This window comes from Chlorocebus sabaeus, chromosome X (assembly GCF_047675955.1).
Source record: "Chlorocebus sabaeus isolate Y175 chromosome X, mChlSab1.0.hap1, whole genome shotgun sequence".
NCBI classification, from domain to species: Eukaryota; Metazoa; Chordata; class Mammalia; order Primates; family Cercopithecidae; genus Chlorocebus; species Chlorocebus sabaeus.
This window is the reverse complement of record NC_132933.1, coordinates 2,774,388-2,786,218: the sequence shown is the minus strand read 5'-3', so window position 1 is coordinate 2,786,218 and position 11,831 is coordinate 2,774,388. Positions and strand designations below refer to the sequence as shown.

Genomic DNA, 11,831 nt, shown 5'->3' with positions numbered 1-11,831 from the left:
CATGCACACAGACATGCACACACACAGACACACACACAGTGTGTGGAATTTCAGGGACAATCTGGATGCCATGGAGGCTGACTGCTGCTGATTTGATCATTATTTCTAGACCTCTTCAGGGTTCAGTGCTGGGAATTATACAGAGACACACACCCATGCACGCGTGCACATTAAAGATAAAATGTCTCCTAATCTATAGAGATGATAATTCCAACAATGTTCAAGACTACAGGGTGAGTTTATCTATTTTATATATGCTTATATATGCATCAGAATACAACATACTCATTTGCGGTACCCCACACTATACACAAAGCATTCTCAGAACAACAAAATGTAAGACCTGAAACTCTAAAACTCTTAGGAGAAAACATAGGGTAAATGCTTCAGGACTTTGCTCTGGGTAAAGATTTTATGAATGAAAACACAAAAGCACAGGCCACCAACGCAAAAATAAACAACTGGGAGCGTATCAAACTAAAAAGCTTCTGCACAGCAAAGGAAATAATCAACAGAATGAAGAGACAACCCACAAAATGGGAGAAAATATTTGTAAACTACTCATCTGACAGGGGATTCATATCCAGACTATATGAATAACGCAAATATTTCAACAGCGAAAAACACCAACAAAACAACAAAACAATCTGATTTAACAACAGGCGAATGATCTGAACATACATTTCTCAAAAGAAGACACACAGATGGCCCACAAATATATGGAAAAATGCCCAGCGTCACTAATCATCAGGGAAATGTGAATCAAAACCACATGGTGATATCTCATCCCGGCTAAAATGGCTTGTATCAAAAAGACAGGCAATAACAGACGCTGGCGAGGATGTTGAGAAAGGGGAACCGTGGTACACTGTTGGTGGAATGTAAATTAGTATGGCTGCTATGGAGAACAGTACGGAGGTTCCTCAAAAAACCAAAAACTAAAAATAGAATGACCAGCAATCCCGCCACTGAGTATATATCCAAAGGAATGGAAATCAATATATTGAAGAGATATCTGCACTCCCATGTTGGTTGAAGCACTGTTCACAATAGCCAAGATCAGATGGGGCTGAAGAAAATGTGGTACTTACACACAATGGAGTACTATCCCACCATGAAAAGAAAGAGATCCTATCATCTGTGGCAACTTGTCAACAGACCTGGAGGACACTATGTTATGTGAAATAAGCTGGGAGCAGAAATAATACATCCCACATGTGCTCACTCATTTGTGGAAGCTAAAAAAGTTGATGTCCTAGAAGTAAAGAGTAGAACAGAGAGTACTGGGGACTGGGAAGGGTAGAGGGAAGTGGGAGATAGGGAGGCATTCGTTAAAGAATACAAAATTATAGCCAGATAGGATGAAAAAGTTCTAGTGCTCTACAGGACTGTAGGATGACTGTAGTCAACAGTGATGGAGAGTTTCAAATAGTTAGAAGGAGGACATGGAATGTTCCCAACACAAAGAAATGATACATGCTTGAGATGACTGGTATGCTAATGACCCTGATCTAATCACTACTATAAGTTATATGTATTGAAACATCACTCTGTGCCCCATAATAATGTTCAATTATGATGCGTCAATTTAAAAAAGTAACAAAACCAGCCTTTCACGAATGTGATTACAGAGGAGAGATTGAAAAAAAAAATGAAAAAGGTGCATCTGCTCTTTCCCTATCCCCTTTCATTGTCCAGCTGCACTGTATGGAGCCTGGCTGAGGTATGGATCGCCGCTAAAGTTTCCCCTCGCCCCCTTGTGGCCTTCGGTCCTCTTTAATCCTGCATGGAAACACGTATTTCATACTCACCGCCAGCTTTCACTGATGCCCCTCCAGTCGTTTTGCTCTGGTAGATTCCTAAGAATGGAGTCATTGCAGCACTGTTCTTCAAGTTTTTGCATGCCGGTGAGAACTTGCGGAACTTACACTTTGAAGGTCAGCTTGGTTGGGTACAAAATCCTTTGCTCAGATTTTTTTCTTTATTATCTTACATTTTCTTCTAGCAGAAGGCTTTCTGATGACCACTTTGAGGATAATCTAACTTTCTTTCTATTATACACATATTCTCTGTGGCTGACTGTCCAGAGACTTTTTTTTCTTTAAATTTCAATCATTGTGTGAGAACACGTTTTGGTTTTGCTTGTTCTGGGCTGGTTTCCCCACGTACATGGTGTGCTCCTTCAATTTGGGGTTTCATCCTTTTTTTCCCCAGGAAGGTGTTTTTATTTATTCATTTATTTATTTTGAATTACACACTTTAGCCCTTCCTCTTTTCCGTTGCTTTGGTTTTTATCTTTGGGGACTCCTATCACATGCATGCTAGATTTACGTTGCCTGCCTTGTGTATTTGTCCTTCTCTCTCAAATCTTCTTCATCTCTTTATTCATTCATCTTTTTATTTAAACGTATGACCTTCTTTTCCTTTTCTATTTATCTTAGGGCATTATATGCCATAGGTATTCATTCTTGGGGGCCTTTTATGAAAGGGTCTTAATGTGTGAACATTTAGAGAATCTTTTATTTATAATTCTTTCCCAGGCCTTTTCAAATTTACCATGCTTTCCCGAGCCTATCGCCTCATTTCTGAGTTGCTTTTTAACATTCTGATTTACGTTTCTCTTTCATGTGCTGAATCATTTTCTTAAGGTCCTTAGCTTGCTTTAAAATAAAGGATTACAGTTTCACCTGTTCTGTGCACGTCTTTCTGGGATGCTTTTTTCACCTGGAGGGATGTTATTCCGCTCCTTATTCTCTTCTTTCTTTTAGTAACTTTGTACGGGATTTGTCTTTGATCCTCTTGTCAACTGGTTTTCCCATGAGATTCGTCCTTCTGCACTTGTGGAAGGGTGGGAGAGGCTAGGTTTTCTGATTTCACGTATGAAGGGCACTCTCTTCTGGTGACTGTGAGAACTGTGAGCATCTGTCTGCTTACTTTCTATTATACGCTCTCCATTTGTTCTCCCTCTCCACTGTGATTTGGACTTTCTCTTTTCTTTGCCCCTATTGTGCCTGTCTTGCTTTACTTGTCTTCTATTCCCAGAAGTTTCTGCTCAGTGGGGCCTTTGTTCTGGAGGGAAGATTTGAGAGTTAATTGGGTCCAGTCTGTTTCAGCCCCTTTAGACCTTCAGGGTGATGGTGAGCCCTCCCTTGCATCTCCTCTGGGAGACTGTGGGCTCCCGGATAGTGTGGGCATTGGCCCCTACCTCTCTGTGTGCCCGGTGGCTGGCACTGGGACTGACCCCACCCTGAGATGTCTGTGAAGACACTGGCCCACCAGCCCCACTCACCACGTGCCTGTCTCCTGGGGCAAGGGCCCGTTCAAGCCTGGGGCCCCTCCTTGGTAACAAAGGAGAGAAGCAGGCCTCCCCCACCTCCCTGAGGTCTCCTTGACCCCCCGCCCCCCGACCCCTGAGCAGGTTTATCCAAGAGCCCTGGGAGGCCTTTTGTCACTAGGCCTGCTAGAGGCCCAAGTCACCATGGGGCCCACCTGCAGGCAGGGGAGTGTGGCACTTGCTTCTCCTTCCCGCCCTCTCTCTCCCTCTCTGCCCCCAGGCCCTTCTGACCTCTGCAGCTTCACGTTCCAGCCCCCACTGCCTCCCAGCATTCCCCTCCCCTTCAGAAGCCACTTCAGCCCCCACCGGCCTCCCAGCATTCCCCTCCCCTTCAGACGCCACTTGAGCCGCTCTAGCCTTTAGTGGGCCTCTGTGCTGCAGCTGGGCCAGGGGATTGGCCTGCCTGCCTCCATTGACAGACCGCCCCCCACCACCTCGGGAGGGAGGCAGAGGGTGGGGTGGAAGAGAGAAGCACTCACCCCTCTCGCACAGCCACATGGCCAGGCTGCTTCCCTGTCCCTGTGCCTGAGGCCTTTCCCCCAGCATTGTAGCTCCTCCCTGGGGTGGCCGGACGCTCCCCTCTCATTGCAGCTGGGCTGCCTCTGCCTTGTGCCTGCAGCCCTAGGGCAGCTGACACCCGCTGAGGAGCGCCCTCCCGCCCTCCCGTGGTGGGATGGGCCCCCGGGCCTGTGGGGAGGCCCTCTGCCAGGGTCCTGCTGCTGGAGAAGGTGGGCACGGGGCCTCACAGTGTGAGACCCCCCCTCCCTGGCCCTGGGGCCCCCACTCCGGCTGGTCTCCCTGTGAGTCAGACCCGGGGATGCAGAAACACGAAAGAACACGCCTGTTCCAGCCCACCGCCCCCAGGGCGGGAGCCTGCAGGCGGTGGAGGGAGCACTTCAGGCCCAGCCTTCTTGTGTGCCCCGCCGTCTCAACCCCGGGGGCAGCCCCCGGTTTTGCAGGGCCTCACAGCAGTTCTGGACGTGGCTCTGGAGCACTGTGACTGCACCCCTGGAATTTCCCAGAACGTTTTCCCATGAGTCCTCAGGAAGGCTTCGAAGAGGGTGATGCACTTGAAAGACAGAAGAGGGATGCTCCATTGATTGACAGTCCCTCTGTCCCTCTTATTGGTCAGGGCTCAGCCCCCGCCCCCAATCTGTCTTAGCCTTGCTTCTTCCCCAAGGGCAGTTCTGGGCTTTGCCTGGGCAGGACTACAGTACTAGTCCTTCCTTCAGGGCGTGGTCCTCATTGCCGAGGGGTGACCTGCTTGGTGTCCTGCCAGATGTCTGCCTTTGATGTGGGGTCCAGGCACTGTGTGCACCCAGGCTGGCCTGGGCCTCCAGGCCCTCTGCCCGGCTCTTGCCTGGTGCATGTGCAGCCCTGCCTTGGGCCGGGGACTCATGGGCCCCCTGACCCTGCACAAGTCCCTCCTCAAGTGCCCCACCCCGGCCAGCAGAGTCCAGACACTGCAGCTGCTCTGGACTCTGCTCTGCTTCTCAGGCAGCGGGTCGCAGTGATCTCGGGACCCACGAGGCAGCTTCCCTTCTCTGACGGCTGCCGTTCTGGCTGCCAGTTCTCTAGTGGGGAAACTGTCTCTTCCTCTCTGGTCCTGGCTTCTGGTGCTAGTGCGGTGGGGGCAGAAGTCCAGTTCTCTTGTGAGTCACACCCAATTGGCCAAAGGCGTGTCCGTGTCTTCTCTTTCAAGAGAAGTGTTCCACATTCCTTTGGCTTTTCTGGGGACACAGTTTGGATTTCCTTTTTCACTCCGGTTACTCTCGTGTAGGGACTGGCTTTTGTCCGTGTTCCCCTTTAAAGTGTTGTGGTGACCAGAGATGCAGCACTGTAGGTGTGGCCCGACTAGAGTCAAAGAGAGTGGAAAACAATACTGTCTTCCTCTTTGTTTATGGCTTGCACTTCTGGTCACACAGCCTCAGAAAATGTGATGTCCCAGAAGCCAGGTGGAGACAGCTTGAAAAAGCAGGCGTGCTCAATTACATCGAATGTTAATGAAGGGTTTGAGAGCAGAGGACGATGTTGGATTCAGCGAGAGAAAAGTCACTGGGGATTTTGGCCAGAGCCACGACAGTGCAAGGTACGTATAGAAGCTGTAATACAAGTGGTATGTGTAGAAGAAGCCGTAAGACAAGTGAGCTCAAGAGGAATCTGGAGGGGAGGAGGTGCAGACAGGGAGGGAGAGGGAAAAGCCCTCCCAAAGAGCAACTCTGTGCAAGGGGAGAGAGGAAAATGGCGGGAGTGGGATGTGGGAGCACGAGAGGCTCCTGCTCTTTGGAGGTGCGTGATATTAGTGCATACTGGGAAGATCAACTGAGGTGACAGAGGGAAGAAAGTACTGGGCTAGAAGAGGGGACACCATGAGAATTGGTGGAGCGGGAGAGTGAACTGACCAGGAAAATGGAGTAGGATTACTGGGTGGCTCTAAGGAGCAACGTGAGAGGAGCAGTGACGCATTTAAAAGGAAACCAGTTGGTAGGGTTGCGCTGGGGTCTGGCGGCGTGAGTGTGACGTGAGGAGAGTGGTGTGAGGAGTGATCATAATGCCTTCCGGGATGGAGACAAGGAGAAGGTGGGAGATGTAGTAGCAGGGCTAAGTGATTGCTGGGGAATCGAGTGAGTGTGTAGGAGAGATAAAAGGGGTGGTCAGAGGGTGGGATCCTTGGCATCAGGTGTTGCTGGTAGGAAGCAGAGGATGTGACAGTGGCTGAGGTCGCATGGCTGAAAAGACTCTAGGAGTTGAGAAATGCAAAGGATGGAGGGAGCAGGGAGTTCGATGAGGATTCCAGAGGCCTGAGGAGCCAAGACAGAAAGGGTGGTGAAGACCAGGCATGGGAGATGACAGGGAGGTGTGCGGGTGACTGACTGCAGTGGGGCAAGAGTCCTGTGTCTTCAGGTCCCGGCAGGTGTCGGCAGGTGCTCCGAGGCAGGTGTGGGGCTTGGAAGCTGGGAGGCACCCATTCCACAGGGTATGGGCAGGGCATGAGTCATGCGGGGAGAGGAATTGCCCTCTGCCCAAGAGGCTGTATTATAGCAACATTACATCTTCCAATCCATGGACACAGTGCGGCTTTCCATTTGTTTAGGTCTTTTACTTCTTTCAATAGTGTTTTGTGGTTTTCAGTGTACACCTCCTTGGCTAAATTTATTCCTGAGTATTTTATTCTCTTTAAGGTTATGGTAAATAGAAGTGTTTTCTTAATTTCCTATTCAAATTGTTCATAATGTGTGGAAATGCAAATGGATCTTGCATGTTGATCTGGTATCCTATAACTTTGCTGACTTTGTCATTAGCTCTGATGGCTTTTTTTGGTGGATTCTTTAGGAGTTGCTATATATAAGAGCATGCCATCTATGAGTCTGGGTCACTCTATTTCTTCTTTTCCAAGTTGGATGTCGTTTGTTTCTTTTTCTTTTTCTTTTTTTTTTTCCTAATTGCTTTGGCTACAACTTCAAGTAAAATGTTGACTAGAAGTGGTGAAAGTGAACATCTTGTCTTGGTCATGATCTTAGGGAGAAAGCTTTTATTCTTTCACCATCAGGTGTGATGTTAGCTGTGGATTTTTCATGAATGACCGTTTTCATGTTTAGGAAATACTCTTCTTAGTTTTCTGAGTGTCCTTATCATGAAACGGTGTTTGATTTTCTCAGATGCTTTTTCCACATCATTTGAGATAATCACATGGTTTGTTTCCTTCATTTTATTAATGTGGTGTATTACATTGTCAAATTTTCATGTTGGACCACCCTCACACAAATCTCACTTGCAATAAATCTCACTTGGTCATGGTGCATAACCGTGTGACTATGCTGCCAAATTCTGTTTGCTACTAGTTTTTTTTTTTTTTTTTTCCTCTTTAGAGATTGCGTTTAACTTTGTCACCCAGGCTGGACTGCAGTGGTACCATCATAGCTTACTGCAGTCTTAAACTCCTGGGCTCAAGAGATCCCCCTGCCTCAGCCTCTTGTATTTGCTAGCGTTTTTTTATTTTTTTTTTTGAGGATTTTTGAACTTTGTTTTCATAAGGATTATTGTTTGTAGTTTTCTTATGGTGTCTCTGTCTTCCTTTGGTGTCATGGTAATGCTGGCCTCATAGAATGAGTTGGGAAGACTCCCCTCCTCTTCTAGTTTTTGGGAGAGTTTGAGAAGGAGTTACATTAATTCTTCTTTAAAGGTGTGGTACGGTTTACTGGTGAAGCCATTTGGTGCTGGGCTTTTATTTGTTCCGAGATTTTTGGTAACAAAACCAATCTCTTTAGTGGTTGTAGGTCTATAGAGAATTTCTATTTCTTTACGAACCAGTTTTCTAGTTATGTGCTTCTAATAATTTGCTTATTTCCTCTAGATTCATTCTTAATGTAAAATTGTTCATGATATACTCTTAGAGTCTTTTTGGTAATCCCTGTAAGGTAAGTAGTAATGTCCTTGCTTTCATTTCTGATTTAGAAATTTGGGTCTTCTCTTTGTTTTTACTATAGAAGCAGTATCACGTCTATGTTCCTATATTGTAAGGAGGGAGCAGCTTAGTAGGCTCCCATATGTACCTTTCTATGTAATGTTGCTTGAACCAACATGAAGATGATGCAACATGCAAAGTACATCATTGGCAACTAGGTCCTGAGGGAAACAAACTTGGGATGGATCCAAAGAACTATTGGATCCCCGGTTAGAAGAACTTTAGACAGAACTGCATTATTTACCTTGGTAAATAACTACAGGTTCTCTGGGAGAATGTGTGGCTGAGTGTTTCTGACCTCCACTTCCATCAGTGGGCTCTGGGCCCATGAACTGACAGATCTGGACCTTTGGTGGGAAAACCACCGTTTTCCACTGCAGCTGCTAACATCAGCCTTCTGCTTGCCAGTTCATGTTTGTCTTTTAATAAAAATCAAGTCATAGGCCAGACAGCTGTCCCTACATCCAGACCCTGAGATACTACAGTCTGTGACGTTGCCACAGGTCCCTGTTCGTCAAATGAGCCTGACCCCACCCTGATTGTGCCGCCCAGTACGGCAATGGTGCCCACCTGAGCCCTGATAATTTTGTGTCACCGTCTGGACCCCGCCATTTGAGAATCCTCTCATTGTCTGCCAGTCCCATGGCGGCGTCGCTTGCTTCCAACCATTGTTTTGAGAGGAGAGTCAAAGCAGAGCTTCTCAAAGATGCTGGGGCCACCCCACACTAGCAGATTCCTCAAAGGGAACAACGTTCACAGGTAGGGCCTCTGGTCTCAAATAATGAATCAGATCTAATACTGCTCTCCCCTCAACCCTCTCACCAATTGGTCAATAATCTGCCAAGGCAGTTCCCATAACTCCACATAATTTACCGCAGGCTGTCGTTGTCCAAACGTGAAGCAGCCAGCCCAGCAGGATCTGAGGCCAGCCCCAGGACGGGGAACCCCACCTTGTAGCTTCGTGCTCCCATGTAAATACACTCTCCCCTCTATTGAACTGTATTCTGTCCGCCGTCTTGCTGGTCCCACATGCTCAAAATCCATTCCCAGCTATGCTGTCCCAGGTCATGCCAGGGCATCCTAGCCAGCTTCTACAGGTTATCTGAATATGAGGTATTTCCCACCCAAACAGAAACCGCATTTCTCTTCTGTGCTGTGATCTTTCCTATTCATACTTTGCACTTGTCATAATGATGAAAGTTAGTGGGAGGAATGTTAGGTAAGACAAGCAATTTTTTTTTTTTTTTTTCTTAGAGACTGGGTATCGCTCTGTCTCCCAGGCTGGAGTGCAAGGGTGCCATCATACCTCACTGCAGCCTCGACCTCCGGAACTCAAGCAATCCTCCCACCTCAGGCTCCCGAGTAGATGGGACTATAGGCATGTACCACCACACTCAGCTAGCTTTTAAATATTTATTACTGTAGAGACAGAGTCTCACTATGTTGCCCAGACTGGTCTCCAACTCCTAGACTCAAGCGATACTCCTGCTTCAGCCTCTCAATGCGCTGGAATTACAGGCTCGAACAAGGCAACATCTTTTACGGCAGCTCCCTTGGACGAGGTCTTTACAGAGCCTCCATGGCTAAGGGGATTGCTCCCCAATTAGAAAGGGTTAGGTGGTTGCTAATGCCAGGGTGAGGGTTCAGGAGATTCTAGGTGTTCAAAATTCTCATGGTCATCACACTTACAAATCTGAGGGTTCCCCTCTTTCCCCATCAGTTGCTTACTTGGATATAGAGACCTATGAATGTGGTGTGAGCCGTCTCTGTGTGTGCAGCTCTGCCAAGCAACGGTTAAGATCAGGGCCTGATGTGCAGCAGTCTGCCTTCTGACTGGAGAGGAGGAGGTCACCTTAACCTAGCGGGTCAGGGTGGGTGACAGGCTGGGCTCTGTCATCGGACACACAAGCACCTGTGATGGAGATCCAGCTCAGGGCAATCATGGAGGGGCCGCAGCATCTGCTCAGGCTGGAAAGGATCTCAGAGTCTACACATCCCTCAACCCACCCACAGGCCCCGGATGCCTTTTAGTGACCCTGATTCAAGGAGGAGGAGAATAGATGCATGTCCGAGGCGTGTCTGCCTCTCTTCAATAGATGCTCCAAGCGTCAGTGGCATCCAAGAGAGACCTGGTACCCTCACATCACCCCAAGCCAACAGACACCTATGATCTCACATAGTTGGGTGAACCTGGGGCTCTGCTCTCAAAAACAGTCAGTTGGCCCATGACGCTGGTGAGTATTTCTCACTGACAGGAGGAAGCAGTGCATGCTTGTTACCTTAGAGATTAGGTTGTCACCTGAGTCACCACATTTCCATCTGTTTCTATGGCACCTGAAGTTCGTCTTCAGAGCAGAGCCTTCGACCACACCTCACTTGCTCTCCCGACCTAACGTGAGGTCAGGAATGAATGAATGGGGTAGTAAAGCAATGTTAGAACCTACAGATAAACATGGCTCCACGAGAAAGCTGAACTCGGGTGATATGTAGGACTCGGAGACACAGTGTTGTGGAGTAACTAAAGTGTGTTGTCTCGGTGGGTGAGGTCCACACAGAGCACGGAGGTGGTCTGTTTCCAAATAATTGCCAGGGCCATGAGGATGTCACATGGACTGTCCAGGCAGTGTGTCCAGGAGTCTTGGTCACACTCAGGCAGAGTGTAGAGAGGGTTCCATTGGGCCTGATGTATACACCACTTGGAAGGCTCTCTTCTAAAATTTTGTCAGAATTTCCAAGCTATTATTGCTCTGGAAGTGTGTTTATATATTTCCTAGACACTCCACCTATGGAGTTGGACAATCTCAAGCATGACACAGCCGTAGCTCAAGGTGAGAGACACAGTGGTTTTAAGGTGACTCCAAACAGCTCCTCTGCCAATGTTGCCCAAACACATGGCCATGTGAACACATAACATGGTCTCATGAGAACAGGTGACTTCCTCTAAGAACGAAAAGAGGACTCGGGTTCATGTTAAGGCCTTCACGTTTATTTTAACATCAAGTTTGAACAACAAACTGGCTTTTCCACAACATTTATCCTCAAAAACCATCTTGTTTCAAGTTAGCCTAGCAACCTGTGGCCTTCACAACTTAGGTCTGAACTGCATCTGTTTAATATTATTCTGCCAAGGGCCGATCCCACTTAGCAGAATGAAGGCTGCCTCTGAGACCCATTTTTCCAACTCCCAGCCCTGGCGCCTCTCCTTCTCTAGCAGCCCGGAATGGCTTACCGGCCTGCGTCTAGATTGTTGGGACCTGTTGGAGCTAGCCCGTGAATAAGTCGGAAGATGAAATTTGGTGGCTTTGTGCAGCACACCAACATGGCACAAGTATACATATGTAACAAACCTGCACGTTATGCACATGTACCCTACAACTTAAAGTATAATAATAATAAATCAATTTAAAAAAAAAAAAAAAAGAAAGAAATTTGGTGGCTTTGAGACAAATGGCCAAGTCTTGGGGGATGCTGGATCCAGAACAAGGAGCTGGCTTTCCTCCAATTTATGGGCAGGTAGATGGGCTCCTAAGCAGTCGGGCCAGTCACATAGGTGGAGAGTAGCCAGCCTGAGAACGAGATGTCTGTAACTGCCCTCCACAGGGGACCGACAGCTAGAGGGAGAAGATCCATCACTGTCAGTTATGAAGACAGCCGGAAGCCTGTTCTAGGACACGGTTCAGCCGTTGAAAGAGGGTGTGGAATTTCAGGGAAATGCAGAGTGACAATCTTGCATGAGGCTGACAAGACGCTCACTGCACACTGAGATTTCACTCATGCACATCCGGACTATGTGCAAGCCATTCGGTAACTTCATGTTTGGCCTGCAGCTTGATTTTTGAAGACATATCGGAAGGTCGTGTTAACATAGGAGAAAATGTCTCTCTCATGGGATTCAACTCTGGGGGCTACTTCTCAAAAAATAAACAAGCGTAGCAGGGAAAAGGCAGGAATTATCTGAAAAAGGAATCTGATAGTTTCTATCCACGTATCGCCAAAAGAATGAAAAGTCTCACCGATGTTTCCATAAAAATA

General features: G+C 47.6%; 1 long non-coding RNA gene across 2 annotated transcripts in view; it reads left to right on the top strand.

Moving 5' to 3' along the window:
* The first annotated feature begins 1,309 nt into the window (after positions 1-1,309).
* Positions 1,310-11,831, top strand: part of LOC140710821 (uncharacterized) — a 49,094-nt gene continuing 38,572 nt past the window's right edge. The window contains exons 1-2 of one of the 2 annotated variants that reach the window (XR_012091892.1): positions 1,310-1,937; positions 5,260-5,423. This is a non-coding gene — a long non-coding RNA (uncharacterized lncRNA). The remainder of the gene's footprint in view (positions 1,938-5,259; positions 5,424-11,831) is intronic. The other variant, XR_012091891.1, reaches the window with a different exon arrangement.